Genomic DNA, 21,026 nt, shown 5'->3' on the forward strand with positions numbered 1-21,026 from the left:
GTTGGCTTCGTTCAGATGAAAACCGTGGACACTTGCATACGACATGTCGTATGGTCTCTGGTGTGCCACAGACTTCGCACGCCTCACTGGCTGCCATTCCAATCAAATAGGAGTAAGCATCTGTGAATGCGACTCCAAGCCAGAGATGACAACGAATGGTTGCATCATATCGTGGGAGGCCTAATGGAAGGGGACGCTGAAGATGCGGGTCCAGGGCATGGATACGAGCGCTCATGAACACTTCGGTAGTCCTTTTGGATAGCGTGGTCTCCCAAGCAATTTTGCGGAGAGTCCTCGCGGCGTCCGTCCTGGATAACGGAATGGATATGGTCTCCGTTTTTTGGTGTGCCAAGCGGGCGGCAGCGTCCGCACTTTCGTTTCCGACAATGCCGCAATGAGTGGGAAGCCACAGACAGGCAGTGGCATGACCCGCTTGGGTGGCACGGTCGTACACTATGAGGTCCACGGCACAGGGCTGTCTGGAGCGATTGAAGCTCAGGCTTTGAATCGCAGAAGATCGCCCATCTTCGGCATGAAGTTTGTTCAATGGTGTGAAGGGCACAACGGATGGCGGTAAGTTCTGTAGCCGTGGAAGTGATAAGATGGGCTATTTTGAATTCTTGGGACATGGACATTCGTGGTATAACAACGGCGCCGGCAGAACCAGGTGTTGTTACACAGGCATCGGTGTAAATATGGGTGCAGTCACTGTATCTCTCGTGCAAATAGAAGAGAGTTAGCCTGTGTAGTGCCAGCCTTCGAAAGCCTTGCTTCTTTGTTAAGCCTGGTATAGTGAGGCATACTCGAGGCTGCGTCGTACACCAAAGTGGGAGTGGCGGCCTCGTCGCAGGCGTATAGTTGGACGGCATTCTGGTGATGTTGGAAGCGAGAACCTTTGCGAAAGACGCATGGGGGCGTTTAGGTGGCAGACTAGCTAGGTGATGATGAGGCAGCCTGGTTAGGTGCCTAATGTGCGCCCTGAGTGTTTAAATTGTCACGTAAGTGGATAAGGAGTGATCACGAGCCACAGCGATGGTTGCAGCAGTTGACGTGCAACGTGGTAGGCCAAGGCAAGTTCGGAGGGGCTGAGCTTGTATGCCTTTCAGTTGCTGAATATTTGTACGACACGTACCTGAAAATACAGGCAGGCTGTACCGTAGGGAGCCCAAGAATAGTGCGTCGCACAGCTGTAACATTGACTTCATAGGCGCTCCCCACATCTTGCCGCCGATGAACTGGAGAATATGGGCCACTGCAGACAGCCTCTTTTTCGAACAACGAACGTGGGGGCTCCAAGAAAGGTCTCTCTCGACGACAACGCCGAGAAACTTGTGATACTTCATATTAGAGACCCTATCGGCATTAACTATCAAAAGGTATGCATACATAGGCTTCTGTGAGAACGCAAGCACTGCGCGTTTGCTGTAAGACACTTCCAACCCTTGCTTGTGCAGATAGGATTTGGTCAAGTCTGCAGCCTCTTGCAGGCGCGCCCGCGCACGAGCCGTCGAGTCACTCCATCTGCCCAGATGCAAATATCATTCGCGTAAATCGACAGATGAACCATTCCTGGGAGGGAAATTGCGAAGTCGATGAGTGTGAGGTTCAACAATGTGGGGCTCAAGACGCCTCCCTAGGGGACACCGCTGAGTATAGTGTATAGATGTTGGGCCATCTTGAGTCAGAAAGAATGACCTCCCCGAGAGGTAACTTCGCACCCACTGGTAGACTCGGCCGCCAAGCCCCACTGCCTGCAGTGCTTAAAGGGGTCCTGAAATGCCTTCCGCCGATGCATGGATGTACATGTAACCAAATAAAGCAATGTATTAGCAATCTCCTCCTGCAAGAATTTTGTTAAAGCGATGAGTATTAGCTGAGAAATCGTAAATCAAAAACCGCGAATTATCGTCGCGCCGTATTTCCTCCTCATTTCAACTGTTTCTTCGCTGTTGGCCTCCCCTCCCATGATGCTCCGCTCCTCAGCGGTGACGTACTTCCGCTATTGCGCTCCCACAGACTGCCGTCTGCTACGGGCCAGCTCTTTCGGCTTTTTCATCTCTGCAGACACCATGGACACAGGCTGGAAAAGCGAACGAATGACCTGGCCGCATGTGTGCGGCCTGGCCTTGCCCTTTCGCGGTGTACGTAGCTACAGTTGGCATCGGCGGCGAACTCCCAGCCGCGTGGGGAGAATCGTGCGCTCGTTCCCTTTGGTGCACCGCGCACTGTTTATCCAAAAAGCGCGGTCTCAGATGTGGCCCCGCTGGTGCCGGGTGTTATTTTGCGGTGGTTGTAATTCCTACTACCGGCGGCATGTGAAAAAAGACATTTTCAACCGACACAGAACCCGTGCACAAAACGCGCCGGATCGGATCGCTTTATCAGCGGCGATGAACGTGAAGGCGAAGAGCAAACCAACGCTGCACTCGATCAGCGAGAACCCGTGTTCTGACAAGCTGCACCCATGTGTTGCATTCAACACTGACGGGAAAGCGTTTGTTTGCACTTGTTTGGATAGTCGTAAAATGTCCAAACACTCCGGCACTCCGCTAGCAGATCAGCCGTCGAGACATTTCGGAAAACATTTGACAGATGGCGCCGTATGCATTAGTGTGTCGCTACGCAAAACTGATGAGACGCTCTACTAAAACTCCCATCGCGGTGTCACGTAGCGGGACGCAAAAATTTAGCGTTTAGCGTATGCAAAGGCCACAAACGCTGTACTAAAACTCTATTAGCAGCAAAATAGCGTGCGTATGTGAAACCGCTTGCGTTTACAAAGCTGCACGCCGAGCGCGTACGTTTCAAACCTAGTGACATCGTTTAAATACACTGGCAAGCACAGTGTAACGTAGTCAGATATCAACCGTACGCTCAGGCGACAAGCAAGAGCTTGTTTTATGTGGGGCGGAGATTGCGCATAAAGGCCCGTTCGCACTTGCGACGAAAGCGAGTGAGAGCGGCAGGAATTCCGTCGCTTTGTCGCGCGACGATCGTTTTTGTCGAATGGTCGGTACAAATTTTGGTTGCGCGACAGAATTCCCGTCGCTTTCGCTCGCTTTCGTCGCAAGCGGGAATGGAAAGTTCTGCCGCTTCCGTCTGCTACGCAGCTCCGAGGTACCGCGCGATCTGCTCGGGCCGGATGAACGCGCACACTCCCGCATGGCAGCGCCCCAAGCGGCAGACGGCCGCGTACATCGCTCCCGGCGCCCGCCTGGAGCCCGCCCTCGGCACACTAGCCAGTATATTTCAGGCACTATAATGGAGGAAAGATTTTTTGCTTCCGATGAACCTAGTTCTTTGCCCCTGTGTTTTTAAATACGTGAAGTGGTTAGCACGTCGTCCTCACGCAGCTCTGTATCGTCGTAGCATCGCTGATTGTCCGAACGAAGCTTGCAGCTAAGCCAATGCAGCGACCGAAGCTGTGTGTGTGTGTGCATCGCCTCCTGTGTGTTGTGGACGCGTTCGTTTCGCGATGAAATGCGACATTGTACTTCTGCGGGTGGATAGTGCTTCCCATGGTCTGGATTATCTTTCTCGAACGACGTACCACTCAACCTCGCATGGGGTATGTGCAGTGTGCCTGGCTAAATGCCTTCTCGCTTGCGCGCCAGAGTTGTGACTTGCTGCTCGTCCCCGCAAACCGGGTGTGAGGTGAGTGCGGAATTTACGACGGGCAGGAGGAGGCAACTCATCGTCTGTCAATCGCGGTTCAGACTTGCAACGCATGTTGTGACGTTGCGTTCGTTCGAAACGCATCTCTGGATTGTTTTGAAGTTGAATAAAATGTACGCGTCAAACCCGGGCATTCGGCTCAGGGCGTTCTCTGCGATTGCACCAAAGAAGTGCCACGGGACTTTGTTTATGGTACGTACTCACGTAAGATAAAATCCACGTCGTGTTATGGCCGTGTTGCATTCAATACAAACGGTTAAGCGTTTGTTTACACTTGTTTCGTTTGTCGTAAAATGTCAAAGCACTCCGGCACTCCGCTGGCAGATCAGCCGGCGAGCCGACGCTGAGCAGACGACTCATCTCTTTGCCAGAAGTGAGTGAAAAAGCCGCCCAATAGCAGGATGTCTAGCTCATGACGAACATCTGGGAATCGATGATGTAGACATGTGAAGATGGCGGCGTCCAAAAACACGAAGGAAAGGGTGAGAAAAAAGCGACAAACTTTGCAACAAAAGTGTGAGCTTTCCGCTGCGCGTAAAAGAGTAATACTTGGCACAGGTGACGTTGGCGACCCAATCTAGCGATTGCGCTAGTTAATTTAGTGTGCTCAAAATGCCTTTCAGGGCCCCTTTAAAGGGGTCCTGAAATGCCTTCCGCCGATGCATGGATGTACATGTAACCAAATAAAGCAATGCATTAGCAATCTCCTCCTGCAAGAATTTTGTTAAAGCGATGAGTATTAGCTGAGAAATCGTAAATCAAAAACCGCGAATTATCGTCGCGCCGTATTTCCTCCTCCTTTCAACTGTTTCTTCGCTGTTGGCCTCCCCTCCCATGATGCTCCGCTCCTCAGCGGTGACGTACTTCCGCTATTGCGCTCCCACAGACTGCCGTCTGCTACGGGCCAGCTCTTTCGGCTTTTTCATCTCTGTAGACACCATGGACACAGGCTGGAAAAGCGAACGAATGACCTGGCCGCATGTGTGCGGCCTGGCCTCGCCCTTTCGCGGTGTACGTAGCTGTAGTTGGTATCGGCGGCGAACTCGCAGCCGCGTGGGGAGAATCGTGCGCTCGTTCCCTTTGGTGCACCGCGCACTGTTTATCCAAAAAGCGCGGTCTCAGATGTGGCCCCGCTGGTGCCGGGTGTTATTTTGCGGTGGTTGTAATTCATACTACCGGCGGCATGTGAAAAAAGACATTTTCAACCGACACAGAACCCGTGCACAAAACGCGCCGGATCGGATCGCTTTATCAGCGGCGATGAACGTGAAGGCGAAGAGCAAACCAACGCTGCACTCGATCAGCGAGAACCCGTGTTCTGACAAGCTGCACCCATGTGTTGCATTCAACACTGACGGGAAAGCGTTTGTTTGCACTTGTTTGGATAGTCGTAAAATGTCCAAACACTCCGGCACTCCGCTAGCAGATCAGCCGGCGAGACATTTCGGAAAACATTTGACAGATGGCGCCGTATGCATTAGTGTGTCGCTACGCCAAACTGATGAGACGCTCTACTAAAACTCCCATCGCGGTGTCACGTAGCGGGACGCAAAAATTTAGCTTTTAGCGTATGCAAAGGCCACAAACGCTGTACTAAAACTCTATGAGCAGCAAAATAGCGTGCATATGTGCAACCGCTTGCGTTTACAAAGCTGCACGCCGAGCGCGCACGTTTCAAACCTAGTGACATCGTTTAAATACACTGGCAAACACAGTGTAACGTAGTCAGATATCAACCGTATGCTCAGGCGACAAGCAAGAGCTTGTTTTATGTGGGGCGGAGATTGCGCATAAAGGCCCGTTCGCACTTGCGACGAAAGAGAGTGAGATCGGCAGGAATTCCGTCGCTTTGTCGCGCGACGATCGTTTTTGTCGAATGGTCGGGACAAATTTTGGTTGCGCGACAGAATTCCCGTCGCTTTCGCTCGCTTTCGTCGCAAGCGGGAATGGAAAGTTCTGCCGCTGCCGTCTGCTACGCAGCTCGGAGGTAACGGCGCGATCTGCTCGGGCCGGATGAACGCGCACACTCCCGCATGGCAGCGCCCCAAGCGGCAGACGGCCGCGTACATCGCTCCCGGCGCCCGCCTGGAGCCCGCCCTCGGCACACTAGCCAGTATATTTCAGGCACTATAATGGAGGAAAGATTTTTTGCTTCCGATGAACCTAGTTCTTTGCCCCTGTGTTTTTAAATACGTGAAGTGGTTAGCACGTCGTCCTCACGCAGCTCTGTATCGTCGTAACATCGCTGATTGTCCGAACGAAGCTTGCAGCTAAGCCAATGCAGCGACCGAAGCTGTGTGTGTGTGTGTGTGCATCGCCTCCTGTGTGTTGTGGACGCGTTCGTTTCGCGATGAAATGCGACATTGTACTTCTGCGGGTGGATAGTGCTTCCCATGGTCTGGATTATCTTTCTCGAACGACGTACCACTCAACCTCGCATGGGGTATGTGCAGTGTGCCTGGCTAAAAGCCTTCTCGCTTGCGCGCCAGAGTTGTGACTTGCTGCTCGTCCCCGCAAACCGGGTGTGAGGTGAGTGCCGAAGGAGGAGGCAACTCATCGTCTGTCAATCGCGGTTCAGACTTGCAACGCATGTTGTGACGTTGCGTTCGTTCGAAACGCATCTCTGGATTGTTTTGAAGTTGAATAAAATGTACGCGTCAAACCCGGGCATTCGGCTCAGGGCGTTCTCTGCGATTGAACCAAAGAAGTGCCACGGGACTTTCTTTATGGTACGTACTCACGTAAGATAAAATCCACGTCGTGTTATGGCCGTGTTGCATTCAATACAAACGGTTAAGCGTTTGTTTACTCTTGTTTCGTTTGTCGTAAAATGTCAAAGCACTCCGGCACTCCGCTGGCAGATCAGCCGGCGAGCCGCCGCTGAGCAGACGACTCATCTCTTTGCCGGAAGTGCGTGAAAAAGCCGCCCAATAGCAGGATGTCTAGCTCATGACGAACATCTGGGAATCGATGATGTAGACATGTGAAGATGGCGGCGTCCAAAAACACGAAGGAAAGGGTGAGAAAAAAGCGACAAACTTTGCAACAAAAGTGTGAGCTTTCCGCTGCGCGTAAAAGAGTAATACTTGGCACAGGTGACGTTGGCGACCCAATCTAGCGATTGCGCTAGTTCATTTAGTGTGCTCAAAATGCCTTTCAGGGCCCCTTTAAGAATGACATCATGCTCCACGTTGTCATACGCTCCTTTCACGTCCAGAAAGAGTGCAGCGAATATGCGCTTGATACGTCTTTGCTGCTGCACAAAGGTTACCAGGTTGATAACGCAATCGATAGAAGAACGGCCACGACGGAAACCAGCCATGACTTCAGGATAGACGTTGTAGTGCTCCAGGAACCACTCCAGGCGTGCAAGGAAAACTCGTTCCATAAGCTTTCCAACGCAACTGGCAAGTGCTATGGGTCGGTATGCCGCCGGGTCCAGCAGAGATTTTCCAGGTTTCAGGAGCGGAACAAGGCGGCTAGAACTCAATTTTTAAGGGCTATGCCATCACGCCATAGTTCATTGAAGTATTTCAAAAGGGCGTGCCGGGCGCCGTTACCAAGGTGACAGAGAGCAGCATGAGTGACTCCATCCGGCCCAGGTGATGACGATCGGGTGCAGAGAGCCAATGCCGCCTGGAGCTCTTCCATCAAAAACGGGACGTCCATCCGAGTATCCTCAAAATCCTACATAACCCAGGCGGCATAGTAAAAGTTCTCACTGCCCTTTTATGTTCGTCGTCGAGTGATTTCAGTGCGAGTAATGTCAGCAGTGGGTGTTGACATTACTAATGACAAAACTATTGAAGTTTTGTTGAATAGGAGGACCGAATTTTTTTAGTGGACGTATATATGAACTGACACCTTCATTCAAGTTTTTAAAGCAAAGCTTTCTACCTCTGCCAGACAACGATTCCTTCCTGGCTTGTGGAAAAAGGAACTCCGAACGCGGATGAGTAGCAGGGGGGTGGTTTTCACTCCCGGAGCCCAGTGCAGATGGTGCGGCGATAGGGTGATATTACCCAGAGTTCCCCGCGCGCAGCTGCCTGCTCGCACCGGCGGGCGCATTGGAGTGACGGCTTTCTCGTCTGCTTTCGCGACGGTTGTTTTTAGCCTGTTCTGGCGTGCTTCGTGTCCACTGCATGCTTCCTTCGCATGGATTGATTAACGTGTTTGACAGCACCTTTTGTGTAACCCGAACCCGACGGAATTAGGTGGTCGTACACCAAACATTGGTTTGCAGGGCGGGAAAACAAATGTAGAGACCTCATAAAGACATCTGACCGCTGGAGAAACGCTACCTATGGCGCACTCCTTGCCACGAGCATTACTGAATTTTCTAAATAGGTGAATGGAAATTCAGTTGTGTTTAAACAAGTATTACGAAAGGCGAAAGGCGAAAGGAGCAACTGGATCTGATAAATACAGATTATAAAAGTTCCCTCAGCTTTCATCGCAATTCTCAAACTTACTAAAGCAACTAGTTTAAATCGGTACAAATGGCAATGACTAAGGTCACATGCCAAATTGTTACGGTGCCTGCGCATGTGTCGCGTGGTGGTGTAGCACCTAGCTAGCACGTCAGGATGGCTACGTTCCACTTTCTTACCCTTCGACAGACGCTCTTCTCCATTTTTTGCCTACGCACGGCCGGGCTACAGCGGCGGCGGCGTCCGCCGCTCTTTCCCGGCCGTGGCCGACGCTCTTGCGTTCAGGACGCCGCCCCCTAGAAATTCAGGTAATAGCTGGCAGATTCTCTGGCTTCGCTCTTTCTAGAGGGACGTGTATGCATTGAAGTGATGTGGCATGGGCAGTTGTTGTGGGTATCGTTTCAAAATTTGGTTACAAACCACCTTCACAGCGTTCACTGGAGTCAATTTTTTTACGTACTCGTGGAATTTTGCATTCCCAATAGAATTTATTCGACGCAGTAGCATTAGCATCCCCGTGCAGCCTCAGCTCTAGCATTATTCATCCTCCATGACATTTCTCGAATGGGACGCGAACTCGAGATTCCGCACAAGGTAGACGGTACGGGCACGTTGTTCTATCCTGGTCACGGTCATGACGACACTCCCGACGACAACCCGAGACAGGTAGTGGCTAAGTCAAATAAAAATCCTTGTACCGCGATCAAATTTTTCTTCACGCAACAATATCGCGGGAGCGTCGACCGGCGGGTGGGGCAGCACCTTACCACGGTATAAAGCTGCGAAACAAGCGAGGTTAAGGCGCATGCACCGGAAGAATCTGTCACTTCAACCGTCATCGTGTAGGGTGTTCGTGCAAGCACATTCCAGCCCTTTTCCGCTTGTAATCAGCTGTCTATAAACATTGGCCTGAACAAGGGGGACTCAAAATCGCTGTCACCGCCCGTGACCACGCGAACTTGGGAGTATAGTGCAGTTGCCCTGCTTGTGGAATAGTCTGGAAGAGGTGGAGGATCCTGACCAAGAAGCCTGCGAACTGCCATACTGCCCTCCTTGCAACCACAACTGCCACATTCCCCTCCCCGTAAAATAGGGAGACCGACTCCACCTTCTATGCCTAAGAAGACAACCCTACGCGTTCCACAAATCCATGTCCAATTATATGTTCAGAGGAAATGGGCGGCAGGTGGACCAGCTAGTCAGTTGGTCAACTCAAGATCAGCGTGCGCTAATTGAGAGGCAGTGAACGAGCAGCTACATCCGGGGCTCTGGACTCCGGGTCCCCCTCTGCCAAAACTCACACAATTTCTTCCTCAACAAATGTATCCTCTTTTTATGTCTTCAAGCAAAAAAACTTAATGTTCAGAGCGGCCGCGACATGAGGTTATTCAAATAAGAACGTTGGACCATTGATAGGGTCGCCTTCTCGCTGAAACTGACCAACACCAAGAAGCCGCAACCTTTCACGCCCCCATCTGAAGCCACACAAGTGTATGTGGTGCCTGTCTTTCCTGTGCTATGGTGATTTAGAACCGTTGAGGCTAATCTTGCTCTCTTCGCTGACATTCAATGCTTAGAAAACAGAAATCGTAGCCACAGCAACTCTGTTACAAAGCGCTTCTCTGGCTTCAAAGTGAAGCTATGGCATACACCTCATTGCACCTGTATTGACATATCCCAAAGGTATTGTTTGAATGGTGACCTTATCGTAATGCCTTTCGCAAAGCGCGCACAGACAAAGACAAGCCAGATATATGCGAAGCACCGCATATGCCCCCATTAAGGACGCAGAGGTGTCCGTGCACACATAGCCACAACAGTGTAGATATACACATTATGCGCTAAAAATGGGCCTCACATTTGCGTGCCTGCAATGTACATTCTTATTTCAGGTATTTTTTTCCTGACTCTGAGCAGCCATTCGTTTTTTTTGTCGTATTATATGCCGAGTTCTAGCAAAATACAAAGTCACGCAAACTATTTGAAGTTGGATTTTGTGTAGACAATCCGTGTGTGTGCGCGACGTTACATTTTATAAGCTATTCAACAAATTTGGGACACCAGCCCCGAAAGCCAGCAAAGGGTTTTGAAACCTCGTTCCCAAACGAAAAGAGCTCGAGGCTTCGAAAACTCTACCAACGGAAACGTAGTTGCAGCTGTGTGTATAACCTTGATGGTGCGCCGCCATACGGCATGGTCTGCTTTCGAGTCGAGGAGAGTCGAGTATTCGGAGGTGGCAAGATAAGGCAGTAGGATGGAAAAACAGAGAAGAGCGGTATCTTTAAAAAGTGGCGGCATACACGAAGGTACCTTCGAAAATTGAGGGGCTCGACATCACTGGCCTCACGATCTTTTGATGCACAAGGCAGTGACAGCGGGTTTTTTCTGGCAGCCCCCATACCTTGAAGCAAGGAGTTAAGTTAATCATTTTTAACCTGGGCGGTTGTTTTCCCACTGAATAACAACAAATCCTCGATGTATATTATGAGGGCGAAAACCGGGGGCCCGGCGTCAGCGACGTCTGTTGGAGGTTCAGGTATATCTTCTTCGGATGCTTAGGTATTATCCCCTCCATGGCCGTCTTCCAGACAGTCCTCCCCCTTTCTTCTACGCGAGCTCCCCGTTTGGGCTAGGACGGAGATGCTTTCACGGTAGAGCTTATCCAGTCTGTCATAATTGCTATTGGCTCGGCGTGGTTTCCCGTTTGGTCTTTGGTACGCCCGTTCCTCCGCCCATTCAACCGAGCCTGCGGTAGCTCGACCAGCACATGTGGGACATACGGAGATTTGTCGCAGTTGGAAAGTTTTGATAATCTAGTCCTTGGTTCATCAAAACCTGTACAATTGGGGCTCAACGCCTACACCCGTAGTCTTCGCCGGCTGATTAAGGTACCTCAGATCCCTCCACGTTGTAGACGAGTTGATATTAGCAGCGCACCTTGCTGTCTTAACGAGTACCGGCCTGGACAACCGGCTTCGGCTGGCCCAAAGGGCTGTCGATGACGCCTGCTCTCATGGCATCTTTAACTGAGGACGCCTCCTTCAAGCGTCAGTGGAATCCCACCTCTTGATATAAATAAACGCTGGTTCTCTCTCTCTCTCTCTCTCTCTCTCTCTTTCTCTCCTAGGTCACGACCTTGGGATTCAGCCTTTCTTTTTTCCATCTTTTGAAGAGGCTTCAGTCCCGGCATGGTATTCATCCAGTTGTAGAGGATTTCAGGGGGCTCCTTTCATGGCATCTGGACGCGGTGGTGCTAGTGCTTCGCGGCTGTGCTGGGGAAGCCACGGAAGCTTCAATTATCAAACACCAAAACTAACTGAGAAAGCGGACAGTCATTCGGGTTTCTCTTTATCACCCCCTGACCGTAAAGAACTATCTCTGAGGGAGAGAGTGCACGAACGAAGGGGCTGGTGTATCCTGAAGTTCCTACATTGATGGGTTTTTCTTTGGTGTGGGTGTGTTTATCTCTTTTTTAAAGCAAAGCTTTCTACCTCTACTAGCCAACGATTCCTTCGTGGCATGCGGGACAAGATACTCCCAACGGGGATGTGAAGGGGGAGGGCGGTTTTCACTCCCGGAGCACAGTCTAGATGGCACGGCGATAGCGCTCTATTACCCTGAATTCCCCGTGAGCGGCTACCTGCTCGCACTGGCGGACGCGTTGGAGAGACGGCTTTGTCGGCTGCTTTAGTGACGGTTGCATTTGGCCGGTTCTGGCATGCTTCGCGTCCATCGCGCTTGCTTCGCACGGCTTGATTATGTTGTTCGACAGCACATCCCGAGTAACCCAGAGCCGACGGAATTAAGTGGTCGTACGACAAAGATACGCTGAGGATTGGTTTGCAGGGCGGGACAACAAAATGTGGAGACCACACACAGACGACTGGCCGCTAGAGAAACGCTACCTATTGCGCACTGCTTACCACAAATGGGACCCCGTTTTCTAAATTGGTGAATACAAATTCAGTTGTGTTTAAACAAGTATACCAAAAAGCGAAAAGAGCAACTGGATCTGATAAATATCGATTATAAAACTTCCCTCAGCTTTCTCGCAATTCTCAAATTTACTAAAGCAACTAGTTTAAATGGGTACAAACCTCAATGACTAAGGTCACATGCCGAATTGTTTTGGTGTCTGCGCTTGTGTCGCGCGGTGGTGTAGCCCCTAGCTAGCACTTCAGGATGGCTAGGTTCCGCTTTCTCACCCTTCGACAGACGCTGCTCTCTGTTTTCTGCCGACGCCCGGTCGGGCTACAGCGCCGGCGTCTTCCACCGCTCTAACCCGGCCGTGGCCGATGCTCTTGCGTTTGGGACGCTGCCCCCGAGAATTTCAGGTAATAGCGGGCAGATTCTCTGGTTTCGCGCTTTGTAGAGTCACGTATGGAAATTAAGTGACGTCATATAGGCAATTGTTGAGGGTATCATTTAAAACTTTGCTTTCCAACCACCTTTCAGAGCATGCATTGGAGCCATTTTTTACGTACTCTTGGAATTTTGCATTCCCAATAGCATTTATTCGACGCAGTAGCATTGCATCTCCTTGTAGCCTCAGCTCTAGCAATCGTCATCCTCCACGGCATTTCTCGAAAGAGATGCGAACTCGACATTGCGCACAAGGTAGAGGGTACGGGCGCGCTGTTCTATCCTGGTCACGTTCATGACGACACTCCCGAGGACAACACGAGAGCGCTAGCGGCTAGGCCAAAGAAAAATCATTTTCCAATAGTCAGTGTGCGTGTACAGTAATAAAATTTTTCTTCATTTAACCATATCGCGGTAGCGTCGAGTGGCGCGCGGGTCAGCACCTTAACACGGTAGAAAGCGGCGAAACAAGCGAGGGTAAGTCGAATGCACCGAAAGATTCTGCCACTTCAACCATCGTCCTGTAGGCTGTTCGTGCAAACACATCACAGCCCTTTCCACTTGTAATCATCTGCATATAAACATTGAACTGAACAAGGCGGGCTCAAAATCGCTGTCACCGCCCGTGACCATGCGAACTTGGTAATATAGTACAGCTTCCGCGCTTCTGGAAGAGTCTGGAAGAGGTAGAGGATGCTGACCAAGAAGCTTGCGAACTCGCATAATGTGCTCCTTGCAACCACGACTGCCACATTCCCCTCCCCGAAAAATAGGGAAAGCGTCTCCACTTTCTATGCCTAAGAACACAACCCTACGCGTGCCACAAATCCATGTCCAATGATATGTTCAGGGGCAATGGGCGGCCGCTTTAAATAGCTGGTCAACTCAAGATAAGAGTGCGCTTATTGAGAGGCAGTGAACGAGCTTCTGCATCTAGAGCTCTGGACTTCGGGTCCCCCTCTGGCCGAACTCCCACAATTTCTCCATCAACAAATGTATCCTCCTATTATGTCTTCAAGCAAAAAAACAATAATGTTCAGAGCGGCCACAACATGAGGTTATTCAGATAAGCGCACTGGACCATTGACAGTGTCGCCTTTTCGCTGAAACTGACCAGCACAAGTGTAGGTGGCGCCTGTCTTTCCTGTGCTATGGGGATTTAGAACCGTTGAGGGTAGTCTTGCTCTCTTTGCTGCCATTCAATGCTTGGAAAGCAGAAATCGTAGCCACAGCAACTCTGTTCCAAAGCGCTTCTTCGGCTTCGAAGTGAAGCTATGGCGTAGATCTCACTGCAACGTTATTGACATGTCCTAAAGGTATTGTTTTAATGTATACCTGATCGTAATACCTTGTGTAAAGCGCGCACAGACAAAGACAAGCGTGATATATGCGAAGCACCGCATATGCCCCCATTAACGACGCAGAGGTATCTGTGCACACATCACCAAAACAGTGGAGATACACACATTATGCGCTGAAAATGGGCCTCGCATTTGCGTGCCTGAAGGTACATTCTTATTATAGGTATTCTTTTCCTGACTCTGAGCAGCCATTGCTTTTTTTCTCATATTACGTGCCGCGCTCTTCCAAAACAAAAAGAACGCAAACCATCTGAAGTTGGATTTTGTGTAGGTTATCCGTGGTATGTGCGCGGCGTGTCATTTTATAAACTATTCCACAAACTGGGACACCAGCCCCGAAAGCCAGCAAAGGGTTTTGAAACCTCGTTCCCAAACGAAAAGAGCTCGAGGCTTCGAAAACTCTACCAACGGAAACGTAGTTGCAGCTGCGTGTATAACCTTGATGGTGCGCCGCCATACGGCATGGTCTGCTTTCGGGTCGAGGAGAGCCCAGTATTCGGAGGGGGCAAGAGAAGGCAGTAGGATCGAAAAACAGAGGGGAGCAGTATCTTTAAAAAGTGGTGGCGTATACAAAGGTACCTTCGAAAATTGATGGGCTCGACTCCACTGGCCTTACGATCTCCTGCTGCACAAGGCAGTGACAGCGTGTTTTTTCTGGCAGCCGCCATACTTTAAAGCAAGGAGGTAAGTTAAGCATTTTTAAGATGAGCTGTTGTTTTCCCACTGAATAATAACAACAAATCCTCGATGTATATTATGAGGGCGAAAACCGGGGGCCCGGCGTCAGCGACGTCTGTTGGAGGTTCAGGTATATCTTCTTCGGAGGCTTAGGTATTATCCCCTCCACGGCCGTCTTCCAGACCGTCCTCCCCCTTTCTCCTACGCGAGCTCCTCTTTTGGGTTAGGATGGAGATCCAGTCACAATATAGCTTATCCAGTCTGTCATAAGTGCTATAACTTGGCCCCGCGTGGTTTCCCGTTTGGTCTTTGGTGCCCCCGTTCTACTGCCCATTCAACAGAACCTGCGTTAGCTCGAAGAGCACATGTGGGACACACGGGGATTTGTCGCAGTTGGAAAGTTTTGAGAACCTTGTCCTTGGTTCCTCAAAACCTTTACGAGTGGTGTTCAACGCCTATGCCCGTACTCTTTGCCGGCTGATTAAGGTACCCCAGCGCCCCCCATGCTGTAGACGAGTTGATATTAGCAGCGTATACTTTGCTGTCTTAACGAGTACCGGCCTGCACAACCAGCTTCGGCAGGCCCAAAGGGCTGTCGATGCCGCCCGCGCTCATGGCATTTTGGATTGAGGATGCCTCCTTCAAGCGTCAGTGGAATCCCATCTCTTAATATATAAAAAAACGTTTGTTCTCTCTCTCTCTCCTTCTCTCTCCTAAGTCAGGACCTTGGGATTCAGCCTTTGTTTTTTCCATCTTTTGATGAGGCTTCAGCCCCTGCATGGTATTCATCCAGTTGTAGAGAGTTTCAGGGGGCTCCTTTCGTGGATCTGGACGCGGTGGTGCTAGTGCTTCGCGACTTTGCTTCCGAAGACACGGATGCTTCAATTATCAAACACCAAGACTAACTGAGAAAGCGGACAGTCGTCTGGGTCTCTCTTTATCACTCCTTCACTGCACAGAACTACGTCTGACGGTGACAGTGCAGGAACGAAGAGGTTGGTGAATCTGAAATTCGTACATAGATGGGTTTTAAATGCAGAGCATTTCTTTAACTCATGATGTCACCCGGCGTTGTCGGCGTTGGCGTGCCTCGGCGTCCGCAACAGCCGTTCCAGGTGCGCTCTCTCCCCCACTCCTCCTCTCCCGCATCACGCTACCCTCCTCGCTCTCAACAACAGGTCCGCCCCGCTCCCCCTACACTATATAAAAAAATAATATTTACCGGCGCCTGGTTTCGATCCCATGAACCTGCGGGCGGAACGCAAGGTACATGGTGCTCTACCCACTGCGCCACAAAGCCGCCACAGAATGGAAGGCTACGAACGCGCCTTATATTCTTGACTCATTCAAACTACGTCAAGAAGCTGCTGATACAACGCATTCACTACCTGTGGGCGGAACGCGAGGTACATGGTGCTCTTCCCACTGCGCCACAAAACCGACACAGAATGAAAGGCTACGAACGCGCCTTATATCCTTGACTCATCCAAACTACGTCAAGAAGCTGCTGATACAACGCATTCACTACCACCAACTCCCCAAACACTAAACGTTAACGCAGTACACCCACCCCCTATGCGACGCATTTACTCGAGTCCCCCTCGCGGGGAGATGGGCCCTTTTTTCTTGGGTGTGGATGTGTTTATCTCTTTTTTGAAGCGATGCTTCCTACCTCTACCAGCCAACGATTCCTTCGTGGCATGCGGGACAAGAAACTCCGAACGCGGGTGGGTAGAGGGAGGGCGGTTTTCACTCCCGGAGCACAGTGTCGATGGCGCCGCGATAGCGCGCTATTACACAGCGTTCCCCGTGCGCGGCTACCTGCTCGCACCGGGGGGCGCGTTGGAGGGACGGCTGCTTTGTCGGCTGCTTTAGTAACGGTTGTTTTTGGCCGGTTCTGGCTTGCTTCGCGTCCATTGCGTGCTTCCACCTCACGGCTTGATTATCTTGTTCGACAGCACCTCCTGGGTAACCCAGAGCCGACGGAATTAAGTGGTCGCACGGCAAAGATACGTTCAGGATTGGTTTGCGGGGCGGGAAAACTAAAATATGGAGACCATTTACAGACACCTGGCCGCTAGAGAAACGCTACCTTTTGCGCACTGCTTGCCACAAATGGGACTCCGTTTTCAAAACTGGTGAGAAACGATTCGGTTGTGTTTTAACAAGTATTACAATAGGCGAAAGGAACAACTGGATCTGATAAATAGCGATCATAAAAGTTCCCTCAGCTTTCGCGCTATTCTCAAATTTACTAAAGTAACTAGTTTAAATCGGTATAACCAAGCTAGCACATCAGGTTCAGCATGGTCCGCTATCACACCCTTCGAAAGACGCTCCTCTCCGTTTTCTGCCGATTCACGTCCGGTTTATACCACGGCGTCATCTTCCGCCGCTCTAGCCCGGCCGCGGCCGACGCTCATGTGTTCTGTAAGCCGTCCCGTGCATTCCAGGAAACGGCTGGCAGAATCTTTGGCTTCGCTCTTTGGAGAGCCACGTGTGCGAACTCAAGGGACGTCGCATGGGCAATTGTTGTGGCTGCAGTTTAAAGCTTTGCTTTCCTTTCCAACCCCCTTCACTGCGTGGATTGAAGCCACTTTTTAGATGCGACGCATCGCTTGCTCTGAGGCATGTACCTCCTGCCTCGGCGTCGGCGTCGACGTCGGCGGCGTCCGCACGCCACCTGCGCATGCGCGACTCTCCTCCGCTCTTCTCTCCGACAGCTGTGCGCAACACTCTCACTCGGTCTCATTATCAGAAACAATAGCTGCGTGCGCGCGCTTCGCTCGCTTCGCTCCGCTCCTGTCGCGCAAGTGCGCACATGCGCGACTCTCCTCCGCTGTCTCCTCTCCTTCAGGCGCTGTGAATAGAAAGCGGGTAGCGCGCTGCGGTGGTTCAGTCAGCGCTCGCTCTCGTTCGACTTCGCGTCACAACACGGTTCACCCAATTTAGAGAATCAACCCAATGGAAACACCAATTGAACCCCCCGATACTTCGCATCACACCAGGGTTCCCTCGCGGGAAGATGGGCGTAATTTTTTCTGTTCACCTCTCTTAACATTATACAACTCGTACCGGAACACGAGTTCATTTAATTCATATTGCAATGGTGCAATGGTTTTCAGGTGCTGGCTTCTTCTAATGTTTTCTTTAGATTTTTTAACAGCGCCCAGTCGAAAATGACAACAGGAGACGACAGTAACCCAACAAGAATTCCTGTCCTTCGACTAAAATTGTTTGTAGTGACGGCAGAAATCCTGTTGTTACGACAAAGCCATCTGTTGTTACGACACACATTTCTGTCGTAACGTCATAGTCAACTTTCTCGACGACAAACATTCCTGTAGTCACAACAGAACTACTGCCGCCCCGACAGCCATCATGCTGCCGTGACATAGCCAGCCGTTGTGACGTCTGTCGTTACAACAGAACCGCGACAAAAAGGCTATAGTAACGAAGCTGGTGGTCGTGACGACAGAATCGTAGTTACAGAAAATGTATCATGCTGTCGTGACGTCTGTCGTTGCAACAGTGCCACGACAAAAATTCCTTCGCAACAAAACCGGCCGTCGTGATGACAGAATCTTGTAGTCACTACAAACGCTGCTGCCATGACAAAATACGTCGCGATTCAGGAAGCTGTCCACAGGATAAAGAGCAGTCGCAACAAGACAATTCTGTCGCGAGAACAGCTTTGCAGCTGCTTGTTTCTTTCGTGCAGTGACAGAAAACATGTTTACTACTTAAGCACCTCTGCACGTACACGTCCAATAAAGAGATGAAACATACAGTTTTAATACAGGGGATGTGTGAGGAAAGTTGAGTTTACTATTTTGCTCATTGTGAGACGACGACTAACGAAATAAAACAACACAATAGCGACATACAGCCTTAAACAGCACAATACTAAGGACACTGCAACTCGTGAGCTAGAATGGGGCCTGTAGCCTGCAGCAGACCGACACCCTTTAGTTTCTGTTGTTTATTGATTGTTCCCCCTACAGCAATAACAAAAAATGGTGCGAACAAAACCCGCTCCAGCCAAGCTATGGCAGGTTAACAGCCAATAAAAGATCAATATAAAGGGGCGAAAGCCCCAAAGCAGTAGAAATGAGACCTAAGAACACTATTCGACACCATTCAACCACGGCGGGAAATCGAGCGGCCCTGATTCAGCAACCGTGAATTACAACATCACAGGCTCCCGGATTTGAATGTGGTACTTGATAGTTATGCTCTTTGCCGCTGCTAATGTGGCGGGCCATACAGAACCACTTATCATACTTCGAGCATGGTTGTTGAAACCCTTGCTTCAATAAAGAGCATGCTAATATCCAATAAGAAGTGTACAAAGTTACTCCACAATCTTCATAAATTTGTTTTGTTTATAGAAAATGTGAGCTAACACGACATGGGAGAACCGTGCTGAACTTGGAAGCTGCTATCACTGGTAAATACAGCGCAAATGTTTTATCGCTAATGTCGCCAACTCTTCATAAATTTTGTTCATATTTAGAACAAAAATGATCGAGTTTTGAGGTATCTTACTGCGCTTCATACTATGGCTTCACCCAATGCCGCCTATATGGGCTGACTGAAGCCGTAGTCAGCCGTAGTCGCAGCCCTCACTGGTTGTGCAACCATAGTAGGGTGGCCACCCTACCCATAGAGTATTGTGGCTTACATAGAGTTTCATACTAATGAAAGTAGAGGGGACACTGGCGCTGCAATCGTTCAACCACCATGGAGCTGATTGTGTGACGTAGACTCGTTATTTTCGAACTTGGCTTAACTTGAGTCTTGACGGTTGTTATATGTACTAGGCTCCGTACTTTTATGCGCCATCAGTTTCGCTTTAGACGTCGAAAGCGTCGACAGCTCATAACGGGGTAGAATTTCTGTTGGCGTCCGATTCCAGCGGCTGCAATGAGCAAATACTGCAAGGCTGGAATGGATGGATACAGAAAGCGGTGGCATCACCTTGTATTTTATACTTTAGAACCTTTGATGTGATACGCCATTTAAAACAAATGCAAACTCAGGATTCCGCGCCGGGTAGACTTGACGTTCAGGAACGGTGGACGAGCCCTACTTCGCGTGCGCAAACTAGACAAAAAAAAAAAAAAAAAACCAAGCTATTTTTTTCTTTTTTGCCGGATGTGACATCATCGTTTAAGAAAAATGGTAGCTGTTGTACAGTTACCTCGCTGCCCTCTTCTCGTCGTGATTTTTGTCTGCCGTTACAGCGGTGGATAGGTGTTTGGCTTGCGATTGTGATGAGGGCGCTCCTGAAGAACTTCTGGAGAGCACTTACGGTGGTGTAGATCGTGCAATCGGAATTCCACGTATGTGCGGCCGCCTAATTGGCGCGTAGTACGTTACGACGGTGACCACGGGCGTTCTGCATCAGTTCTGCCATCTCGGTTTGCTAGATTGACGAGTGCTCTCCCGACTAACTTCTGCGCTGCGTTTTATTAGAGCGCCGTGTTGAGGCCGCTGGGCGTTTCGTCGCCTACGTATGACCGCGCCTATGCCTTCGACTTCAAACGGCGCTGCTATCGTGGCCCACCGTAAACAATCGTTCGCACGAAACCCAAATCGCACACCACAGAAATAACAAGACAAGACTATTGCGACCTACTGAGGTGATTCCTGCGCGTCGCTTTGGTTCGTTGAACTCTGTGTCTTGCACTCACTGCGTGCTGTCATGACCTCCGGAACTTTTTATTCAGGAGTCCATGGTCCTGCTGCATAATCTTGTTAAATCATTGTAGAGCGCTGTTGGCGCGCAGAAATGAAAAGTTTTTAATTATCCACGTTAGTCTCATTGGTCTCCAGAGGGTTTCTTTCCTGATGAGTTACAAATGTGCTCTTCTCTGTGCGAATTCACCTCGTCGCGTAGATGTATGCCCCTTGCAAAGTAAAACAAACACCAAAAGACCATCTCCACTAGTTTTACTGCCTACTGTGTAATCCGTGCCTATAGACCTTGTTACATGACTTTACGCTGCCAATAGGCGATGGCGGACGTCGTTCCTATCACACTACTAAAGAGACGAGGCGTTGGTTCGTCACTCGCACAATGTCGCCCAGCGCCACATCTAATATCTGTTCACTTGCCGCCGTGGCTCAGGGGCTAAGGTGTTGCGCTGCTGAGCATGAGGTCACGGGTTCGCTTCCCGGCCGCGGCGGCAGCTGTTCTGATAGAGGCTAAAAGCAAAAACGCCCGTGTGTGCGAGATTTCGGCGCACGTTAAAGATCTCCAGGTGGTCAAAATTAATCCGGAACCCTCCACTACGGCGCGCCTCATCGCCTGTGTTGCGTCGGAGCGTTAAACCCTACAATCGATCAATCTAATATCTGTTCATTATTCCCGAAGCTTCTCGCCTTGGGTTTTGTACACCTAAGACAGGGAGCTTCCACAGGAGATATCTGTTCCTGTACGTCTTCATACACAAAAAAACTTGTGAACACGACATTGTTTTATGTATACCCAGTGGCCACTGTTCACGGCGAATTG

General features: G+C 50.3%; 1 protein-coding gene across 1 annotated transcript in view; it reads right to left on the reverse strand.

Annotated features, from left to right (window-relative positions):
• LOC144153017 (neprilysin-like) overlaps window positions 1-21,026 on the reverse strand; it is a 142,166-nt gene that overhangs the window by 61,470 nt on the left and 59,670 nt on the right. The window lies entirely within an intron of this gene.

The sequence above is a fragment of the Haemaphysalis longicornis genome, unplaced genomic scaffold, assembly GCF_048455015.1.
Source record: "Haemaphysalis longicornis isolate Haplotype H1 unplaced genomic scaffold, Haemaphysalis longicornis Haplotype H1 scaffold_9, whole genome shotgun sequence".
Taxonomy (NCBI): domain Eukaryota; kingdom Metazoa; phylum Arthropoda; class Arachnida; order Ixodida; family Ixodidae; genus Haemaphysalis; species Haemaphysalis longicornis.